This window comes from Leptopilina heterotoma, unplaced genomic scaffold (genome assembly GCF_015476425.1).
Source record: "Leptopilina heterotoma isolate Lh14 unplaced genomic scaffold, ASM1547642v1 Lhet_201, whole genome shotgun sequence".
NCBI lineage: Eukaryota > Metazoa > Arthropoda > Insecta > Hymenoptera > Figitidae > Leptopilina > Leptopilina heterotoma.
This window is the reverse complement of record NW_025110916.1, coordinates 1,641,820-1,665,743: the sequence shown is the minus strand read 5'-3', so window position 1 is coordinate 1,665,743 and position 23,924 is coordinate 1,641,820. Positions and strand designations below refer to the sequence as shown.

General features: G+C 29.1%; 1 protein-coding gene across 6 annotated transcripts in view; it reads left to right on the top strand.

Moving 5' to 3' along the window:
- The first annotated feature begins 742 nt into the window (after positions 1-742).
- Positions 743-23,924, top strand: part of LOC122501098 — a 47,511-nt gene continuing 24,329 nt past the window's right edge. Inside the window, exons 1-3 of one of the 6 annotated variants that reach the window (XM_043610366.1) lie at positions 818-1,180; positions 5,108-5,203; positions 7,258-7,392. The gene's annotated coding sequence lies outside the window, so the exon portion shown is untranslated. Of the gene's footprint in view, positions 1,181-1,208; positions 1,367-5,107; positions 5,204-7,257; positions 7,393-23,924 lie in introns of those variants that run through there. The other 5 variants (XR_006301542.1, XR_006301541.1, XR_006301540.1 and 2 more) reach the window with 5 other exon arrangements.

Here is a 23,924-nt window from a genome sequence, read left to right as displayed (position 1 = left end):
AAATAACAGTATTCAGCTTGTTTGAAATAAAACTTTTCCTTGAGTGTATTGTGGCGCTATCTGACTTTCAACATCGTCATGAAATTACGTAAATTTACGTACTTTCAAAGAAATTTTTCAATCTGTCGAAAGTGAAATACTGAATTTTTACTTTTCTTTAAAATATTAATAAATAAAATAATATTAAGAATAATAATGTAAAATTAATAAAATAGTATAATAACAAATAAGAGAAAAATATATATATTAAGTTACTATGATTGGATACTAAGAGTGTTGAATAAAACATTCCATAAGTAAATCCAGGACATAAAAGTTCCCACACAATTTTATACTTATATTATCTTATTTTTGTAGTCAAAGATAAAAATAAGTACGAATATTTCAATTGTTTATCAGAAACGTATCTTGTATTATTGAGAAAAAAATGTTTTAACCTTTCTTCTTTTATTTTATTTTTAAACGAGTTAAATATTCATTTTTATTGAAATAATTATATTATAATTTTCATATGAAAAATTGAAATCCGTTTTATTTGAAGCGAATTTTAGAAGAGGAGTTAGATTTTTGTGTAAATATTCTAACATAGAGATGGATTTATAAAAAGTAATGTTAATAAATAGTTTAAAAGTAGAATATACGTGAAATAATTGGTAGTGCGGGTACCGTTTTGTTGAAATTACGGTCCTGAATGCTGTTTCATCCTGCTTTCCAGTATCATGCCAGAGTGCAGGTGGACCGAGAGGTTACGAAAATAGCCGAACGTGGTTGGTAGAAAACCGAACCGAACGAACTGAACGTCGCGGCACGACGGTTCTTGGTAAAGACTGTTGTCGAACTATACTCAGTAATGCTCTGTATGGTGAGCTAGTCTGTAGTAACTATTTACTCGGCAGTTTTAGACAGAAATTTTAGTGCGAATCGTCTTTTTTTCTTTAAAAAAAAACGGAGTGTATAAAGTGTTGTTGTGTTCAATAAATTTTGAAGGAAGAGAGTAAAAAAACTCTACTCCTTTCGTCATCAAAAATCAACACGAACCTGTTTACCAATCAGGCGGATTTCTATCACTCGAAGACCTTGTTTCCTAACAATCAGTACGACTAATCTTTACCTCTGGAAGTTGTCTCAGACCAAGATGCTGTTACCACAGTCTGATATATGATGGTGGAACATTCTTCAGGTGATTTTAACATGATTTAGTTTCAATGGAAATGACAAAGGTTTATAGTAACTGACTAGTATTGTAAGCTTAGTTCACTCACTAAAAGTGTTGGGTAAAAAATAAAGAAAAAAAAGCTCCACTCAGAAATTGTGAAAGTGTTGAAACTTTCGCGTCTTCTTTAATTTCATCAAGCCGCCGATGACGGTATGTGAGAAAAACATCCAAACTTTTATTATTTTTAGATATTCCTTTGTTAACTAGAATATTTTTTTAAATTGTCATTATTCTTTTGTCAGGAGAGTAATGGTAGAATGGAAAGGTTGCTTGAACACTCTCAGTTGCAGGAATGTTTCTACTCGTGAGTATCAGAGCAGTCGGCGATATTTTCGTATCATTCATAATGTTCCTCAGCGAAATTGGTGGCATGTTTGGAATGACAGATTTGACGCGTGGTAACCTCGTGTTCGGTAGTTTGAATTCGAAGCAATCCCGCGTTTCCTTGGCCTGTGTTAGGTGTTGGAGGGGTTAGTGAGGTGCGGTACAGAGAGGATAGGAGCGCTGTAATGTTAGAGAGGGCGAGAACGCGACCGAGGGGTAACGGGAATAGGCCGCTTGATTGTGACAGAATGTGGGCGAGGGGAAGGGAGGGGTGGCGGGCGAATAAGCAGAATAGAGGCAACCTCTTCTTTTACTTGGCCAGTTGGAGAGGAAACCTAGCGTCTGACGTAGTGGGAATGGGTAGGGGTTTTTCCTGAACGGAGTGGGGCTTTGATTATGACCAACTGTCAAGGGGGCAGCGTTACCATAGTTACCACGACGACAACAAGCTGCTGAGGGGATGTTTTGTAGAAAGACTATCTTTTTTTTACATTTTTTTACTCTCTCTCTCCTCCCCTACTCTCTCTCTTTCTCTCTCTCTCTCTCCCAACATATACATATTCTTTTTTGTATTTATTCCCATTCGACACGAAAAATGGGGAACATTAAATTTATCCTGTCTTTAAAATTAAGTTTTTTTAATCATTCTTATTGAATCAGTTACCAAATCATCAGAGTTCTTTTACTCCCAGAAATATTTGAAACCAAAATATTTGTTTATTTAAAGGTAGTTGATTTTGTTTCAAGTACCCTAATAGTACTTTGAATTATCTTGAGGTTTATCGGAACACCGTTGAAAATTGCTAAGGCTGATGATTTATTTAGTATTGGTCCAATACTTTCACCAATATTGGTTCAAGGCTGAAAATAAAGAAACCAATGCCAAGTCTCAAATTTAAATATCGGACCAATATTCTGCCGTACAATCAAGAAGGCTAGAGACAGGAGGTGAAACTTCGGTAGTGGGGATGAGTCAAGAGCCTTTCTTTAACCAGGCGTTTTTCGTTTCGAAAAGTCGCCGGCGCGGTGCTTCTGCACATCACTCACACATTCAAATTCTTGTATACCGTATGTTTTACATGCGTCTATGATATGATTTTAATTTGAGGTTAACTTTAAAGTGCAATCGAGACACAATTGACAATGTGTGTCATAACGGATATATAGAAATAATGTGAGTGATTATTAAATTAAGTGTTATTCAAATAGTTAAAAATTCCGAAAACGTGCTGTGTGAAAAGTTGTAACAAGAAGAAAGATAAACACAACATTATGACTATTACTTTTTGTTAACTTTTAATACACTTCGTGCTACAGTTTACACATTTTTTTGTTTTTAAAACTTTTTTTTAATAACTAAAAGATGTTTGAAAATATAAACACTTATATTTCATATTGTATTTGTATAGAATATATTTTCCCGTGTTTACGTGTTTAGATGCGCAGAAGTCCAAGTGGTCTATTGCGGCGAAAACTTTTTTTGAAAGTAAACGCCTGACCATAAACCAGCTGAGCGACTCAGCATTGTCATACCCCCACTACCGAAGTTTTACCTCCTGTATCTAGTCTTCTTGCGTACAATGTAAAAAAGTCTATAACTTTCACTTTTAGGTTGATTTTAGCTTGTAGGATTACGGGAAAATAACCTTAAGGCAAATTACAGTTATGGATTGTTTGCATGGCAGTTTCGTTTTGCATTAAATATTAATTTTGTACCAATATAATCAATATAATTCTATAAATGTCCAATAGATGGCAAGTAGTCTCGTTGCACAACGCGTTTAGTAAGAAGTTTGAATGGGAAAACGAGAGTAGCGCCCCTGGCGGTTTAGTAACACTAATTATCCGTATAGTAACCACAGTCCCTAGCAGGCTTCTAAATTGTCGTTTTTTGTTGATAACGGTCATCTGACAATGAGTAGACAGAGGATTAAATAGGTCCGTCAAAAATTAGCAAAAACTGTTTGGTTATCACAAGTGAAATAAGAATCTATCTATCACCATCCATTTCTTTCCACAGTGGATTATTTCGTAAAATTTGTTATGGTAAAACTTGGATAATTTGTTACTTAGAATACAAATTTCCCCACGGAAATTTGAGTTTAGTCCCAACGAAGCCATGTTTCTGATAGATTAAAATATAGTCTAGCTCTGTCCCACAAAAAGCCAGACTTGTTCTCGATCGGGAAAGTCGTTTCCTTACAGATTGGGACCAAGTTTGATAATTTATGCACAGGGTACTGCATTTTATTTCAAAACGAGTTCGTCTTTCGATGCACCTTTTACATTGTCAATAGAGCTGTCCAGCGTGACGTCATTTTGAGAACCATGTGGTAATTTAACGTAGATTTTTATTTTACCAACATTGATCGTCGGTAAAATAAAAATCTATGCTAAATTGCCACTTGGTTCCCAGAATGACGTCACACTGGACTGCTCTATGCTCATTTCTTATTTCGATATTTTTCGATATATTCGACGTTTTCTCGCAATGTCTTTTTCAATTTTGATGATTGATTGAATGATTGATGATGATTGATGATTAAAGAAAGGATAACATTAATGATGAAGGAGTAATTAACTGCGCATGACAAATAGATGAATAATCGAGATTCTGATCTCTTCTTTAATTGATGACTAACATAACCCTTTAGTCTGAAAAAAGTTTTGTGCTTTTATTTATTCCTCAGGTTCTTTATCACCATTTTTAAATGTTGTTGTAACTGTTTGAGACATTTTTATTACATTTGTTGACTTATTATTTTTAACAAAAAGGAATTTCTAAATATAACATACTCCTATAAGAGTTTTTCTTCCATCATTTCCCTACCCTTTTGAGAAGAAGGAATGAAGGTAAACCAGTTCACGAATTGCAAAAAATAAGTAGTTTAAAAATATTTTATCATCCCTTTCTGATTGGTTCAAATTGAGTCATTAAACAGAATATGTTTTATATGAATTCTTGCAGAGGGTGTTATAGTAATTGTAAAGTATAGTCTGAAAACTGTCAATTCTGCAGTAAATGTACAGTGTGTCCAGAGGTCAGGGAAATGTTTTTATAAATTTATTAAAAAAATTGAATTTTTTTCTGAATTACAAAATTTTGTAATCTAACAAGACTTAATGGTTATATTCTTGTCACAAGAAAGCAGGGATCATCCATAAACCACGTAGCCCCATTTTTTTTTTGAATTTTGACCCCCCCTCCCCCATGTAGTACGCTATTACATGTATTAGCGCCATTTTTTCCTCTTGTCGTAGTCAATTGCTTGACCCCCCTCCCCCTCAAGAGGGTACGTGGTTTATGGATGGCCCCCAATCCTTGCTGGACACCCTGATACAGCTAAATAAAAGTTGTTTGAATGATTTCTTTGCAGCCACATTAACTGTTTCACTATAGACTATACAATAACTAATCTTCACATGTAAAGTTCCAGGATGTCCTAGTTGACAAACTGGTTGGAACAACTTTGATGTAACAGTTAGAACTAATATATGTAAATATAGTTAGAAAAACTACTTTTACAGTAATATAAACTACTTTTTTTAATTGGCACTATTTTCTAGTGAACGAAAATTTTCAAGCGCTGAGAATTGAACGTACGACCTAACCGCTTACAAGTCGCATACTTAATCGCTTATTCATGGACGCACATGACAAAGGTTTGATTGAAAATAGACTACTTCCCCTAGTTATTTTTACTGTTTTAACTAGATAATTTGACTAGAACAACTTTTTAAAACTAGGATATATTTGTTATATTTAATGGAAAAATGTTTGCTACTCATACATATACACTGAGAAAACTGGAGAGTCAAATTCAGAGGTTCAAAAAGTGTATGTTTCCTTTGCTTATGAAGAGAGTTAAATAGTCCTTCTAAAATAAATTTTGAATTGATAATGGAAATCTACTTGTATATTCTCTCCCATTATATCTGAGGGTTAAAAGTTGCGCAGAAAATGTGTACGATCTGATGCGCGCAAAATTATTTTTCTGACATTTTATGTATTTAATTTTGGGGGTTAGGTTGCCATATTTATTCATTTCGCGCCGGATAAGGAAGGGATTTCTCAAGATGGTTAATTTGTCCCTCTGTTATAAACTCATTTTCGCTCCAAGAGAAATGGCACGAATATCTGTCAATGGTGTATTTGAACATTTAGATTGTTATCCAATAGCTAACTCTCAAATATCAACGATTTGTCCCTCCAGATGTTTAGTCCAATACTCCAGTTTTCTCAGTGTAGTTAAAACAAACCTTATAAGTGATAATAGTTGTTAATAATCTACAAGTTTGGATTATTTTGATTTAACTCAATCAGTATACTTCCGATTGCTTTACTGCAGATATTGTTTTTGAATAAAGAAAGGAATAACTTTGGTTTTATATGTAACGATGTTATTACAAATTAAATTCTACACCCAAATGCCCTTCCGGTTTGACGGAATTTTGAAAAGTCCTGAAATTTCTATAAAATATTTTTAGTTCATTTTTATTCATATGTCATGAACTAAAAGCATTATGACAGAAATGACACGACTTTTCAAAATTCCGTCAGACCGAAAGGACAACATAAATATATGTGTTTGGGTGTACATAAGCTAGTTTTCGAATATCTATAATATTTATTAATTTAAGTGAATGTTGCTGCAAGTAAAAAATGTTTATATGTGAGAAAATGTTTCAACACAAAATTTTCCTGAATATTGTACTGGAAGAAATTTGACAAAATTTTGAAAACATTTAGATAAGTTTTAGATGTGTATATTTAATTTTAATTATATATACCTTTCTACTTATAATGTTTGTAATTTTACAGCTGATTTTGAATTACTCACCATTAAAAATTTTTTATTAGCATGTAGAATTACTTTATCCTATACGACATTAGTTCAAAAGTCAGAGTTGATTATATTCAAAATTTTAATAAATAATAAAACGAATATATTAGGACAAGTTTTTAATTGAAATATGTAATTACAGCTTTACAATTATAACATTTTATTTTAAAAAATTTGTTTTTAAACTTTACTCTTCTTACACTTTAAAAATGTTTACCTTAATGAATTCACTGTTTAAAATTTTTTTTCTATTCACATTAAATTCGTAATTATCGAATTTCAGAAAATTATACACAAATTTTTACTACTTTTATTTGACTTTTTTATAATTAATCATTATATTGGATTTGGCACTTAAAATTTCAAATTTACTATTGATAATAGATTTGTAAAATCTGTGTCCATAGAATAAGCCTAAAGGTGTAACAATAAAAGAAAAGTCAGGAAATTTAATTAAAAATTTTAAAACTTTATTAATTGTACAAAAATAAAAATTGATTTTAAAATTTTCTCCGACTATATATGTATATGATTAAGTCATCACCATTTGATCAATAAGTTGATAATAAATAAAATATTTTATCTTTTTTATCTTAAAATTACTTTAATATTAAACAATTCTTATACTTGTAAGTATAAAATATTTGTTAAAATTAGAAGGAATGTTAGAGAAAATCCATGAAATTTTTTTTCTTAATTCTTGCTGAACACCATAATGGTAATCTCACTAATATTCAATAAGAAATGCATTACATTCACAATTTTGATGCATTCTGCACAAAGTTTCTACAACCTAAAAGTGAATTAAAAGTAAAATTCTAAAATTATTCTTTTTCTGTTACATATTAACTAAAGTTTTATTCATTTTTTCAGGTAAACTGCTTGAACATACACTAAATCGGATCTCGGTTCTTTGGAGCTCTTCTCTATTTCTTCAAGAAGTCCAAATTTTATTCTGTCTCGAACAGTTAAGGCCTCCAAGGTGCAATAGTGTCGGAAAATGTATTGGTGAGTACTCCTATTTTTTTGTCTAAAGGCTTTGTATTAAAGTAATTTTGTTTCAAGATAAATAAAATAGTTTTTCTAATAGTTTAAAGCAATTTTTAGCAATTTTTTGATAAGTCAGACATTCAAAAAGTTATTTTATAACCTTAAATTTAATTTTTTTTAAATATTTATATTTAAAGATGTTAGATTTAAAATTTAACTATAAATTTAAACCACTTTATTCAAGATGACCTAAAAATTTAAGGAATAACTGAATACAAAATTGAAACTTACGAATTAACCAGGGTGGCCACATGTCAGTAAAGTCAGGGAAATGTCAGGGAAAAAAATATTTTGTCAGTAAAGTCAGGGAAATGTCAGGAAAAAATTTTTTTGTCAGTAAAGTCAGGGAAATGTCAGGAAAAATCTTTTTGTCAGGGCAATTAAAGAAGAAGGGAAATGTCAGGAAAAATACATTTTTTTTACACATTTTTTGCTCTAAACAAAAAAATTTTTGTCAGGGAAATTCGTTGTTATGTCAGTAAAATGTCAGGGAAATTGATAAAGTCAATCTTGCGGTCACCCTGTTAACGTAACGAAATTTAAATTTTAAATTTAGAAAAATAACATCAGAAAAAATAAAATTTACTTCACCTAATTTTGTTAATGAACTAAAAAATTGTTTATCCACATATCGTAAAACTACGTTTTTTTAAATTCTTCCTTAAAAGTCAGATGCATATGAATGGACTAATCTTATTATATATCAAGTGTCGACTTTTAAAAAGCGAAGTTTTTAATTGATTCCTTAATTGATATATCTTGTTGATTAGAAGCGTTAAAATATTTGCTTATTATTACAGACTAATTCTTCAGACAAGAGATTTTTTAAATACTGTAATTTTGAAACAGAAATTGTATTTTTTAAGAAAATTTATCGCTTACATGTATATTATCAGTTTATGCTGCAGGGTAAATATGACGCGACACGAAAAAAGTGAGCTAAGAAGCAAAATCTTTTCAGTTATATTTATTATATTTTTACTTTGAGTAAAGGATTCTTTTTTAAATTTTTGAAATGAAAAATAATTTGTATTCCATAATTTAAGTATAATAAAGGCTTAAGCAACGTTAGTTTCGAATTGAGAGTTTACCTACTTGATGTATTTTCAGTTAAAATATAACAAACATAACCTACAAGATTTTGCTTCTTAGACCCTTTTCTTCGTGTCACGTCACAATTGTAAATAAAAACTGCAACAAATGTAAGATTCAATCAGTTCATCATAAATGTTGCGCACCTCAAAGCAGCTTTTGTCTACGATCATAAATTGTAAGCAGTTTATTTCTGCCTTACAATGAAAAATCTGTTGTGAGTTTATACTGTGAATTGAGATGAAACATTGAAAGAAATATTGGTTTATTAATACCAATGTATTTGGAAGTTTATAAAAATAATTTTTTAATCGAATATTATTTTGACCATGCACATGGCAGAGAATTCAGGGTAGAATGTTTTTTTAAAATGGAAAAGGCAAATATTGAATAAGAATTTGCAGAAGGTAATAAATATTCGAGAGTGCTTCTTAATTGCGATGTAGGATTTCTTACTTCATTGATGATTTTTCGAACGATTGAAAGAACTGTGTGAGAGGCGAGGTTGGCCCTTTTCGACAGGCCATTAAATTCCACTGTTAAGTTAAAAATTGAGACAAACGATTTGAGTTATTGTACGTCATTTGCTTTAGAACTTGCTTCTTTGAATAACAGTTATGTAACTGCTTCTTAATAGTGCTTACTGGGTTAGAAACCACTGTCATACATACCACGATCGCATTAAATGTTGATGTTGGTGATAATTACTGAGCTGAATAGTCGTTAGGTGTAATGAAGCCCATTGATCCCTATTCATTATATTCTCTTTTGGTGTTGGCTGAGACGGGAATAATTAGGCATGCCAATAAACAATCAATTGATGTATGCAAAAGAGAAAAGCCATAATCCATAGCTTTGAGATGCCGATCATTATTGCGAATTCCGAGTGGCGCGCGGCGTGGTCTCGGCACTTATCGAAAAGATGAATCACCTCGGCGCACGTGAGCAGTGATCTGTATAGTTTAAGAGATACGACTGTTGTGTGGCTTATGTAGAAACGAATAAACGAGTCAACAAGGGCGACACCACAGCGTACAGTTGACCATGAATGAAACCTATTTATTTACGAGAGTAACAACAGGTGACAATCGCAATGTTTACATTCTCCATCAGCATAAACCGGCTGACAATAGAAGTAGGGTGACTGAAGGAAGACAATAAATATAAAGTAGGCGAAAAGAAGACAGACAATAAGTCTGCAATTTCAACCAGTTCATCGTTCTGTCTTATGTATATGTATCGAAACTTTTCTTTCTTATTTTTCCCATCTATTTTATTTATTTTTTAAAATAAATAAAATAAAATAAAATTCTTCAACAAATCAAACTTATTCCAGAGTATTTAAAAGTTTATAAAAATGGTTTTCACAAAATAATTTGCATAATTACTAAAAGTTTGTACTTTTATAAAACTAAGGTTATTATATTTGAGTCCAGGTTTATTTTTGTTAAGTAATCGATTATTTCATAGAATGTCACCTTTTTAAATTTTGGCACCTATTTTGTAAATTTTTACATATTTTTAATTAAAGCTATTTTCTGAAAATCTTTAATTAATTTATATTTCTATAAATTTAAATTCAAAATAAATTGTTAAAACTTTCATCGATGAAAATCTTAATTGACTGAATTTAAAACGTCAAAATTTTTAATATAGCTAGGATATAGAAACTTTATGATTGTGCATAAAAGCATAAATTTCAAAAATGTTATCTAGTGTTAAAATTCCCATTATAAAGTATTTTTTACAATAATAATTGCAATTTCCAAAAGCATTAAAGAACATAATTTTATTTGCAACCCAGTAAGAAGTAAGGAATTAATAAGAATTCGAAATTTTTAATTCTTTTGAATTCCGTTTGTGACCAATTCTTTTCATTTTCATTTGGAGAAGCCGAAAAAAGCTAAGTTTATTCTTTTGAATACCGTTTTAATATTTTAAGCGGAAAAAAAATTTGACGGTTCGAAGATTTGAACCCTCAAGCTTAATTGTCGGAGACAAACAGCTTGTCCGCTCAGCTGTTTAAACTGTACTATGACTACCGAATTTTAGAAGCACTTATCTCAAAGTGTTGCAAACTTCAAAGGAATTAAAAAATTACAAAATATTAAAACGGAATAGACAGGAATTGAACTTATCGAGTATCACACAGTATTTCGGAATTCACAAAAATTCAAAAATTAAAGAAATATTAAAACGGAATTGATTGGAATTCACTTTCAAGAAATCTTTGCCTCAAAAAGGAATACATAGGAATTGGAGAGAAACGGAATTCAACAAAATTGATAATTTTACATTTTCTGTAAAAAGTTAAAATGTCCAATTCTTCTCAATTCCTTACTTCTTACTGGGAAAGCAGCATAATCTAGTCTCATTATATTATAATATAAAATGTCAATTGATTTCATCAATTTATTATAATGTACCCAAATTTTAATTGATTTAAGTTTTAAACAATTGATAATAATTCAATTTATCTCAAATTTCTTTCCCCTATTTAATCTTTAGTTATTAAGAAAAAATAAAATTAATGAAAATATGAATAAATACAATTTACTTATTTTACATATTATTTTATGTTATATAACTTTTTTGTCATCTATTTTAAAAATAATTCATCTTTTTACCTATTACAAGGAAAAATAGTACTGTGATCCCTGACTGCATGAACACTGCTTTCTAATAGAGATCAAAGCTGGCTAAAATGTTTTAAAAAATTTTTAATTTTTGAAAAATCAATAGTTTCTCAAAAGTAGGTCGTCAAAGATTTATAAATAGATGAATGGATGGGCTTATAAAATATTTTTTATAATTGTAAACGATTTTTATTATAATAAATCACAGAACGTTCCAGGGATGTCCGTGTACATCCTAAGGACATCCTTAAAATATATAAATTTCTGACAATGTTCGGACAGCTAGTCCGTAGAATTTTCTGAAATATCCGGTGTTGTGGGGGTTGAACTTAGGTACATAAAATTTAACAACAAAATACAAAAAAAGATACGTTTTTCAATTTTAATAATTATTATCACTCTTGGATGGAATGATAGTTGGTGTTCCTTAATTGGGCAATATTGCTACTTAGTTTTATAAAATTGTAAAAATTTGTACTAAAAGCCCATTGCAGGGCACTCATGTTGCTCGGGTTTATGCGAAAAGCAAATAAGATGCTTACATTTTCACGGAAAAAACCTGAGTTTAAAATGATCTCTTCTCGTTTAACATTGGTTCTATTTGATACGCAGCAAAAATTTATAATTGAAAAGAATGAATAATTATTTTTCCTGTGTACATATTACTGTATTCATGTGTAATATTAAAAATGTTTTTTGTGCTCTATTGGTAACAGAATTCCCTCTATACAATATCTACAACATAATATGTTTAAGTAAACCAAATGTCATCACTCTGGGTCAAATAGTGTATCTTTGCGGTAGGCAAGAATACTTTCTGTAAATGAAAATAAAATATAATTCTTGTTCTTGCATATTAAAACAATAACAGGGTGTCTAGCGAATTATGATTTTCAAATTCCCGGATTTCCCAAACCTAAAACTAAATTATTCCCGAATTTATTTTTAATACATTAATGACTATACTATTAAAATTTAATGATTTTTTAAATACAGTGGAAACTGAATGATCCGAACTAATTCAGGCAGGATTTGGTTCAGATAATCGAAAGATCGGATAATAGAAATTGCAATTATTTTCGTTTATATTTGTGGATAAATGATTGTTTTGGAATTATTTTGCAATATCCAATAGCATTTATGTCTTCTTTTAGATATTTACATTAACATTGAGGTTCAACTGCAATAAATTAAAAATGTGGACTGAAATTTAACGTGAAATTGCCTATATACCTATAATATATCTTTTTAAAATTTTTGAAAAATATAAGACTGAAGGTAGTTAATTTTGACTTATTCAAGTTCAAACTTTCACTTTTACATGCGATTATGTTAAAAATAAAAAATGTCGACCATAATATCTCGTTTTTTGACATGGCAAAAGGTTTTGAAATTTTTACCCCATTTAAAGGGCACCCGAAGAAACATTTCCTCAAAATTTTAAGAAAATCTATCGAAAATCAATTTTTAAAGAAGTAGCAGCCGAAGAACACCCTGCCGGACGCTAAACACCCTGAATAAGGTCTATGCTTACTTGCCAAATATGGATGCAAAATCTGATAGATGTATTATTAGTAAAGATTTAATTACCAAAATTGTTTTGTTGCTTAGTTGTAAACTTTTTTATACAAAATTTAAGAGTAAAAATCTGAAGAAATTAATATTCTCATTTTAATTTTGTGATGATGTTTTTGCAACGAATTTTTATATTGTTTCCATTGATTCTATACTAGAAAATGAATCCGTTTACAAATGAAATTTAAAATTTATTCTTTAAACTTTATCATGAAAAATAGTAAAAATATATGAGTGTTATAAATCTTCTTACATTTTTTAAGACTTGCAGCAATGTTGTCAACATTGCTTCAATTATTCTATTATTGTAAATTGTATCAATAATGTAGAAATAAGAGCAACATTAAGGCAAGGTTGTCAATATTGCTGAAGATACAGTTTCTGGTGAAGGTAATTATCATATCTAATTTAATGTGAAATTACTGACATGTTAATGATAAAAATAATAATTTACGTTATAAACAATTTAGTTACTAATTGCATTTATTAATGACACCTAAAAATGTTAATCTGAAGTGTAAATTTAAAAATTTGTAGATAAAAGTGAATACGGTATCCACATCAGGACTGTAAAGTCTAGGTATGACGATATACGCTGGCGCATAAAAATCTCTCTGCGCAAGCGCTGGTATAGACGAGCATACTTGGCAGGCAGCGACAGCCACACTAATGCAATACTCTCCATCCTTCTCTCTCTCTGTCTGTCTCTCTCTCTTATACTCGTTCTCCCTTCCTCATGACGCTTTTTCTCATCCTCGTTTTCCCTCCCTAACGCTCTCTCATCCTCCCTCGCTTCCCCCTCCCCTCTTCTACCAACACTCGAATGCGCAATGGTTCCGAACGTGGTTTCATGTATAACCAAGTAAAGCCTCAACAGTGAATTTCGTGTTTTTAATACTATGTTCTATCTTCTTATATTTTAATATTAAAAGCAAGAGAATTTCATTTTATTTATTTAAAAATGCAATTTATTCTCTTCAATGAGATTTCAACTTAATTACTATTTTCACATATTTTTTCTGTAATTTCTTCTATTTTTTCTCTGATAATAAATTACTATTTACTTTGTTTTTATAGGATCGTGAATAATATTTCAGGTGGAAATATATTTTTATATTTCAATATTATAACTCACGATGCTATAAGAAAGGGGAGGGGGCGTAATATTTTATTTTTTAAAAATTCAAAAAAATTAATATTTTAAAAGTATGTAGGAGAATGATCAGACAAGAAATGCGCAAGCGTGACCGCCAGTGGCGTCAGTCTACTATATATATATATATATATATATATATATATATATATATATAATTTTCTACAGAATTTCCACTATATTAAAATTTTCATTGGAAATTTTATCCACTTGTTAAAATTTTCATTTATTTTAATTATAAGTATGATTTATAAGATTTACGTTAAAGTACACATAACCTAAAGTTTTAAATAGTCCTTGTATGATATGGATCTACCATATGCTACTTATGGTAGTTATGATAGAATGGTTGTTTCTAAATATTTAAGCAGAAAATAAATGAAATGAAATTATTTACAATATTGAAACCAGTGAGAAATAATATAATGTATTTGTTTTATTTTTAATGCATTTTATTCTGAGGCATTACTCAGCCTCAGTGGCGTGCTACAGTACCGTCCGAAATTGTCAGTCCACCCATTTTCAAAGGAATGACAAAAATTTTTTAACATAAAATTCATGAAAAGTAAAATTTTTTTTGGTTTATATTTTGAAAGACGATAAAATTTTGAAAAGAATAAGACCTTACAGAAGTCATTTGGCCAAAATTTGTAGAAGATATTCTTAAAAATCGTCATTTTCAATGTTTTACAAAAATTTGAATAACTTCTAAAATAATGAACGCTTTTTAATAATCTTAGGCTTATTTTAAAGGTCATTTTCTACGGAATAAGAATTACTTATAGGCATTAACCTATAATTTTTAACTTGGAATAAGCATGACGTCAAAGTTGGACAAAAAAATTCAAAAAATTTGAAATAATATTATTAAAAGAAAAATAATTTTTGAAATTCAAACATATATTTTTATTAAAATTTCTTGAAAAATCTACACCATATCATGTTTTATATATGTTCTAGAATAGTTTTTAGTACAAAAAATTGATTTCAAATTTTTCCAATTTTTTTGTCTAATTTTGACGTCATGCTTATTCCAAGTTAAAAATGACAGGTTAATGCCTATAAGTAATTCTTATTCCGTAGAAAAAGACCTTTAAAATAAGCCTAAGATTATTAAAAAGCGTTCATTATTTTAGAAGTTATTTAAATTTTTGTAAAACATTGAAAATGACGATTTTTAGGAATATCTTCTACAAATTTTGGCCAAATGACTTCTGTAAGGTCTTATTCTTTTCAAAATTTTATCGTCTTTCAAAATATAAACCAAAAAAAATTTTAGTTTTCATGAATTTTATGTTAAAAAATTTTTGTCATTCCTTTAGAAATGGGTGGACTGACAATTGCGGACGGTACTGTATCTCAATTCTCAGTCTCACAGAGTGCCATGCCGTGGAGACTCGACCCTGGTGGAACTCTGAAAGAGCAACGGCGCAGTATTGCAGTCCAAGTGTATATTATGTACTAATCTTTATGCCAACTTTCCGACAACTGAGTCAGTATTAAAAACTGCTTGAATATGCTGCCGCAGAATTGCGCCAAAATTCTTCTTTTCCATTGGGTATAAATCTTGAGGGCTTTGAGAGGTTAGGTTTTGGGACAATTTTTTCACAATTTTTAAAATTAGACATTTTTTCTTTATGAATATCATAATATATTTGTCAAAAAGTTAGAATTGTGTAATATATTTTTCTTTTTGAATAAAGACGTTTTATGAAAAGTCGGATAGATGGAATATTTTCATGAAGAAGAAAATGGCGTCCATTTTAATTATTATAATAGATTGGAAAATGGTCCAGTCAAGTGGGAGGAATCATGAATCATGAAGGAATCGAAAAAGACTATATCTAATAAATTGTATTGATATCTATGGATTAAATAATTAAAATTAAGATAATATTTAATATGCCGCCATGTTGGTTTGGTAAAAAAGTGTACAATTCACATGGATATAAAATCACGCATACCATCCCGTCGCTACACATGTAACTCATTCTAAAAGCAGAAGCATTCCTAGTATACGTTCATATGCTAGTGATGGTTGATTATGGTGTGTATGTGGAGGTTAGTGTAGGTTGGATGGTGACGCGGCATGAAACTAAACGTATATAGAGATGGGACAGGGACTAGTACAGAGCGAGCAGGATAGGAAAAAGGGGTGGGTTAAGAAAAGAGAAAGATAGAGCTAGCGAGCGCGAGAGAGAGAGAATCCTGAATTAGGACGGCTAAGGGAGGAATGAAATGAAGGGGGTTGGAATGGGTGGTGGGCTGCACGAGATCGGGGATGGCGTCCGTTCAATAGCAAACGCACGTGGCCGAGCTTCCCAAAGCCGCCACTGTGGCGCCAATGTTTTCTTATAATTCCCTGTTGAAGCTATCCCCACTCTAACATTGTGAAATTTCCAACATCGTCGCGCGCACACAACTAACATACTTAAAGGACACTGACATGACGCTCCCTTCGTTTTTCAAGAAAAGCAGACTGTATGAGAAACATTGCTGAAATTATAAACAAGTTTTTTCAAAAATAAAGAAATGAATATTGGAAAATTTAAATTAAGCCTTTTCTTTTGCACTGGGCATTTATATCATTGAAATGGTCACGTCATATGTCAGTTTCAACTTATTTAGATGTTCATAATCCTCTGTACAGTATTTTCTCTCCCTTTTTCATTATTTCCGTTTTTGCAAGGTTATATTAGACATGTAAATATTAAAAAGAGAAAAAACATCTCCTTACGATTGTACATATTAGAAATATTTAGTTATTTAATTTCAGATATTTACCAATTTTTTTATTTTTCTGTAGTAATTTGTCTTTTATTTAAAAATGAACATTTTTTTAGTCATGAAAGTACTTTAGCTTTTTGGGGTAATATATAATTATTTTTCTTATTTGAGGGTAATCGATGATCTGACTTAGAATCTCGAACTCAAAAATAGCCGCCTGCCTGTATTCTCCGCGCGTGCGCAGTTCCTAACATTAAAGGATTATTTTAATGTTTGAACTGTAAAATTTCGATCAAGCATATACTTATTTTGTTTTAATATAATATTTCTTTTTAAAAGGTATGAAAGTGACTTGTAATGTAATTTTAAGATTAAAATTATTTCTAACTCATTTTGTATTCAGGTTAAAAATAAAACTATAAAACGTACCCAGACATAGGGTTTGTTAATATTAATTGAAAGTAGATTGTAGACCAATACCGAATATCAGTATTTTTTGATAAAAATTTTAAATTTTGTAGGACCGACCTTAAATCAATACTAAAAGTTTTTCTCCCATCGAAATTTCAATAACTATTTGCAAATATTTTTTATTTAATAAATTTCAAATATTACAATTAATAAAATTACAGTACTCTGAATTAATTTGAATTCATCAACTTACTGATCAGAAAGCCACTGAATTGATGAGGATAATTGCAATCCTATATTATTATACCAATAGATATTAGTTTATTTTCAATATGATAGTAACCAACGTATTTTAATTTAATTGTGTCTTATAGTGAAAAGTCAGGAAAATTTTTTTCAATCCTTGTTGAACTATAATTGCTAATATCTAATTTTTTTAAAAATAGAAAATTGTAACAAAGATTCATTTTTGTTCTAATTGACGGACCCCATGCAAGAACGCATGAAGCGCTCGGACTGTAATCCGGTGCCTCGTATGTTTTTGCATGAGGCTTCTCAATTATAAATAGCATAAATTTAAATTATATATATATAATAGCATGAATTACGTTGGCGTAATACCCTAAAAAACCATGTAATACCTCTGTAATAAGTCTTAGTACTTATCAAAGCCAAAATACTTAGTAATTATAATAATAATGTAATATTAGCGTAATAACGGTACATTATCAAAAACAATAAATTCCCCCCCCCCAAAAAACAAATTCACTATAGTTAAAATTTTCATTTCTTTAACTTTTTTTAATCGAATTTAAATTAACTTGAATTCTACATACTAAAAATGTAATATTTAATTGTATTTTTATTCCATCGAAATTACAAATGGCCGAACATTTTTTATTTAATTCATAATGTGTGAAAGTCGTGTCAGTTTTTTCATTAAAAACTTCCAGTAAAAATTGAAACGACTGTGACATGTTCCAATTAAATCTTGTCTAACATACTGGATCAGCCATTTTGAATTTTTAAGAACTAATTTTAGGATCTTAATCAGTTACCCTTTAATGTATTGTTTGATTAGAAAAATATTTTTTACTAAAATTTTATACGTATTCCGCCACATTGTAAATCAGGATAAACTAGGAAAATTAAAAAAAAAAAATTTTTTTAAATTTGGATTTGTGGTCTACTCTTGTAAGACATTTTGTTCTTTCTTTCTGTTTTTCTTTTGCCTTGTGTGAAGAGAGACGAAGGAGAAAAATGTCCGCCAAGAGTAGATAACCGCCAGGTGGCGCACTGCAGTTTGGCCATTTCCAATATTTGAAAAGTTTTTCCAAAAAATTTTATCCAAACTTTTTCCAATGAACTTTCATCAAAAGCCATTGATGTATGTAATGAAACTTTTTGTTAACCTAACAAAATTTGTTGTTATAAACAAACAATTGTGATGGATTGAAAGTTTTCATTGCAAATAAATTAAATACAAATTAAAACATAATAAAATAAACTTAATATTAATATATTAATATTAATATAATATTAATATAATATATATATATATATATACAGGGTCAATTGAATACTATTTCATCTTTTCTCCTACTCTTACACACGTTGTCCTTTCTCTCTTCCTTATTTCCCCTTCTTCATTTCTCTAACATCTGTGGAATTTTCAAGGCATACTTGTAGTGGTGTGTGAGCCAATGCATGCTCGTATCACATCCTTCCAAACCAGTTTTACATGGACGCAGTAACTGATACCTTCTTGCCCTTCTCAAGATTGAACAGGGTCGGATTTTTACTGACGAATAAAAAACGTTCCCTTCTTTATATATTTTCAGCTAATACATTATTAATTGAAAGTTTCATAAGCGGGCTTAATTAAAAAAATGTTGTTTTCAAAAATTAACTTCAAATGCTGCATATAATGTTTAAGAAATAAACCCAAATTTTACTCTACAACGTACAGAAAATTAAGATATTAATTTTTAAGACACATGCCTAGTAATTCATAACCTAAAAGAAAATTTACAAACTGGACAACCATTATTACCTGACAGTTTGTATTTTATAAAGTTGCACTTGCATTATTGAAAAATTATGAAAAATGCATCTACAAAATTTAACAAAATGTTTAGAGAGCTAAATTTGGAAAAGTAATCGGGGAGCCTCCTATCGCTCTGACAGAGAACGAGTATTGAACAGAAAAACAAAGTCACGAAAGCGCGCGAAATTTGAAAGTGGAGTATATTATGTTGTTAATATTATTAATAATTATAAATAAACAATTTATAGAGCAATAGATAAATTATGACTTTAAACATTTATGATGATAAGTTAAGTAATGTTATAAACACGGTGTTAATAAATTTTAGAAAATTCTGAATACTTTGTTTTCTGATTTTAAAGTAGAATTCTTGGAATTCTATGTGGATTCTTTAAAGATTTCTAATAAACTATTTTAATAATATTGAAATATTAAAATTTTATAATATTCAAAATTTGCCATTACTGTACTGAAAGAATATTTGCGCAGTGATCACAGTTTGTCTCCTTTTTTACCTAATATTTGTTCCCTTAAATTATAAAAATTCTCTAAAACACCTAAAATTATATACTTTTTCTCTTTTTTAAATGAAAATATGGATCTAATTTGTAAAAAGTCACATATTATTTTTGAAATTGATTATTTTAATATATTTTTAATAATAAATTTTAAAAGTATTGTATAAAAAGAATTGCAGATTATATAAAAAAATGTAATTTAATTAAATGATAATTAAGAGAAAAAGGAAAAGTTTTTAAAAGTAAACTACAAAAAGTAATAAAACTTTGTCTCTTAATTTTAAAAAATCCCTTTATTATACCAAATATATTACATTTAGTAGCCTTAACTAAATAATTTTGTTGAACTTAACAAATTTTCTTATTAAAACGATTTTCTTTGGTCTACTTAATTTTTTGGTTAGCAATGGAACATTTTGAACACCAGCAATGGCCCAGTAACTTTTGCCATTTCTCGACAGACATTCTTGGATCAATGATGGGCCGTTTTTTCAGTTTTAGCATTTCGCTCTTGGGTTAACAAAAAAATTTTGTTAAACTAACAAAAAAATATTAAATTAATATTTATTGCAATCAAGTTGTTTGATTTCGAGCATATAACTTATATTTGTGAGATGCTCCGACGAAAGATGCCTTAAAAGCAAATCATTTTAAGGTTATGTTTGTTATTTTTATCTTAATTAAAAGCATTTATTTAATTGTTTAAAAGTAAAGTCAGTTTTTATTAATATTATTTTACATGTAGTTGTAATAAAGACTTAAATATAAGTGGTTTACATTAAGAGTTGATCTTTTTTGTGTATTTTCACTCAAAAAATTTCAAACATAACCTACAATTTTTTGCTTCTAAGATACTTTTTTGGAGAGGGTCATATTTTTAAGGACGTTCATCCAAAGGAATGCAGACTTAAAAAAATTAAAATTTAAAAAATTATTATTTATTTATATATGCTTTTTGTTGATAACTGAAAAGTAGTAATTGTAATAATTTATTTATTGTACAAAAAGCCGTATTTAGGCCTTATTATTACAGAAATTATATTTATTTATATTCATTTTCACAATTTACATATATGTTCAAAATTTTCTGTCAAAGGTATCTGAATGAAACGTAATCTACAATTTAACAAATATTTTTTATTGACAAAACATTGTAATGTTTATTGAAATATTGAAAATTAAATTCTTTATAGGGTCATTTGGGGTAAATGTAAACAAGGGGTAAATGTAAACAGTAGATGTTTCAGCTAAATTTACAAATTTAAAAATAAGTACGACGTCAATATTTTTACCTCAGCTCACCTACAAGATGTTCTGAGTATTGCCAATATTTTATTTTGACAATTGGCAATGCCATAGTGTAAGTTATTTTTTAATGCAAAAAAGATTGAAAATCAAAATTTTACTGTTTCAGTATTTTGTCTCGCATTTGCATAAAAATAAATTTAAAAATCAAACAAAAATATGTAATTCTTCCTTATTAATGCCCTAACAAAAATGGACTTTGATTTTTGTCAATTTACTTAATAAATAATTAAGTGTTTACATTTACCCCGAGAATTCGAAAACTCGGGGTAAATGTAAACAGAACTTGAACTACATTTTAAAAGAAAATAATTGAATAAATTTGCTTCTATTTCACAATTTCATTAATTTGGCAATGTAAATATTACATAGAAAAGGAAATTAGGTCCTCTTTGAAAAAAAAAATTTGATAAAAAAAAAAAATTTTTTTTTGAAAATTTGATCAATTTTTAAAAATATTTTTAGGTTCATCCGCCATTTTGAAAATTTAAAATTTGACTTCAAATTCGTATTCAGCGACCTCAAAAACCCCCTAGTAACCAGATTCAAACAAATTTGATCAATTTTTTAAAATATTATTTTTAGGTTCATTCGCCATATTGGATCCACCATTTTAAAATTTAAAAATTCGATTTTAGATTTTTATTCAGCAACCTTAAAAACTTCTTTTTACCAAGTTGAATGAAAATCTATTAAAATTTCTTCAAGCTATTCAAGTTTTTACATTACTAATTTTGTAATGGTTGATTGTTTATTTATATGATACATTATCAGTCAACTGGTTGATATTACTATACATCTACGAAGAATTTTTTTTCAGTTTTTAGATCCTTTAAAACAGTAGTATACTTGAAATAACTTGTTTCTTAAACCTCGCTTAACTACAGTGGTGTTTACATTTACCCCGAATTTTAGGAAAATTTCAAAATCTCGGGGTAAATGTAAACAGTCAAATGACTGGCGATTCAGGTGCATTTTTAGGCGATTCAGGTGCATCAATATTTCTTTGTACCTCATAAAATTTTTCTAGGGAACACTAGCAACAACTTCATGCAAAAGAAATCCGTCCGTTTTACCTTTTAACAAAAAAAACTAATGTTTTTGGTCAAAAATAGATATTCCGTTTACATTTACCCCAATTGACCCTATTCTATTAGTAAATCGAACTTAAAATTTAATTTGTCCTTTTCTCTTAAAATATGAAATTGTGACATTAGACTAACTTTCATTTAGAAGACTGTTCGTCAGATTCTTCCTTAAACAAAAAATAAGCATATTTTCAAAACTGAGTACTTGTTCAAAAATCACTACGTTGAAGTTGTATAGAATACCTAATACTTTTAAGAAAATGATTTTTTAGATTCTATAGTAGCAGTATGACATATTTTATGATCATATCACAAGAAAAAAAATATAATTTTTAATCTGATTTTGGAGTAAAAATCTCCTGCAGCAGATTTTCTCCTAGGTGAGGGCGCCACTGTCTTCGTAAATTAGCATTGGCTAAAATTATCAACAACAAAAATTTTACTACCTTTTTCCTCTTATGTAAATTTTATAAACAAATAATTTTTTTAATTCTGCTTGTGTAAACATTATATTTTCATAAGTATCTCGAAACTCTGTAGAGCTTAGGGTTAAATTCATTATTATTAAATATTCTTGAAATAAAAATGATTTTTTATACCATTAGGAAGAGGTTATTAGTATTTTAAAAAATAAGTGGAGACCAAAATTTGTTTCACCCTATTTGTTATAAAAGTAATGATTCTTCAAGAAGTATACTGATGTGACACTTGACTAAAATGTATAACCTCCTCCCATTTCTGCTATTTTTGATAGAACTTGACAATACTTTGTCGCTGAAGTATTCACCGTCAGTACTAAACTTTATGCAAATTTTAGCCCGATTTTAAGAACTTTATTTTTCAAGTTGAGTCACTTGAGAAATGTTGCCTCACATCTATATATTATGTTGTTATATATTAGAATTAAACCGATTTCTATAAACAGGGCATTTTCATCTCTTTACTTAATAATTAAACAAACTTTACGTACCTATAGATATAGTAAAAAGTTGAGAACAATTATTTAACATAATAAAATTTATTTAATTGATTATAAACATGACGATTTTCTACTTCTAAAAACTATTTTAAAGTATGGCTCAAAAGTGATAAGTTGCTAAAGGAATTTTGTATTTCTTGTCTACTTGAATGTAAATTGAATTGAATTAATTAAAATTTTTCATGTTTCTCATCTCCAGCCCCCAAATGTGAGTTTGGGCACTTGCGTGCGTCACTGTGATAATACAATCAACTGTCATTTGGCTTTTCGGTTCCCCTTTTTGCAATAAGTTTGCTTTCAATTTTTAATTCTTTAACAATAATTATTTAAAGAAATTCAAAAGATGTTTACATTTTTAAAAATATTAATATTGATCAGTTGTAGAGAAATTGTATTTTGTTTTTAAAATTTTTATAAATAATGTTGGTGTCAAAGAGTACTGTTCAACGTTCATCAAATTTTGCACATTTATTATCAAAATCTGGATCGCGTTTTATGTCGAATATTAAAAAAGTATTTGTGTGTCAAAATAAATAAAATATGAAATGAATGTGTTTAGGCTTTTTTTAAAAATCTTTTCTTTATATATAGATGACTGAAAATTTAAAAAGTGTGACCTTACACACCACGCCTGGTGAACGTCAAAGGCGTCCATTTCTGTATCCTCAGATACCTTGATGGTGCTCACACACCTTTTGAACTCCTGCTATACCAATAGCCTGGGAGCTGCCGAAAGCGTTTTTTGGTGTTTAAAAACGATCATTATTAAAATGATTTTAGGGCAAAATAAATTCAATGGTGCAAGTAACACGATATAAGTATTCAGTACCTATATTTTAATTACAAACTTTAATAACAAGTTAAAATTAAAATTATTTTTTAAGATTTCAAGCTGTTTTTAGAAAAGATTTTTTCAGACATGAACATACTTGTGTTTAAAAATATTTTTTTGAGATAAC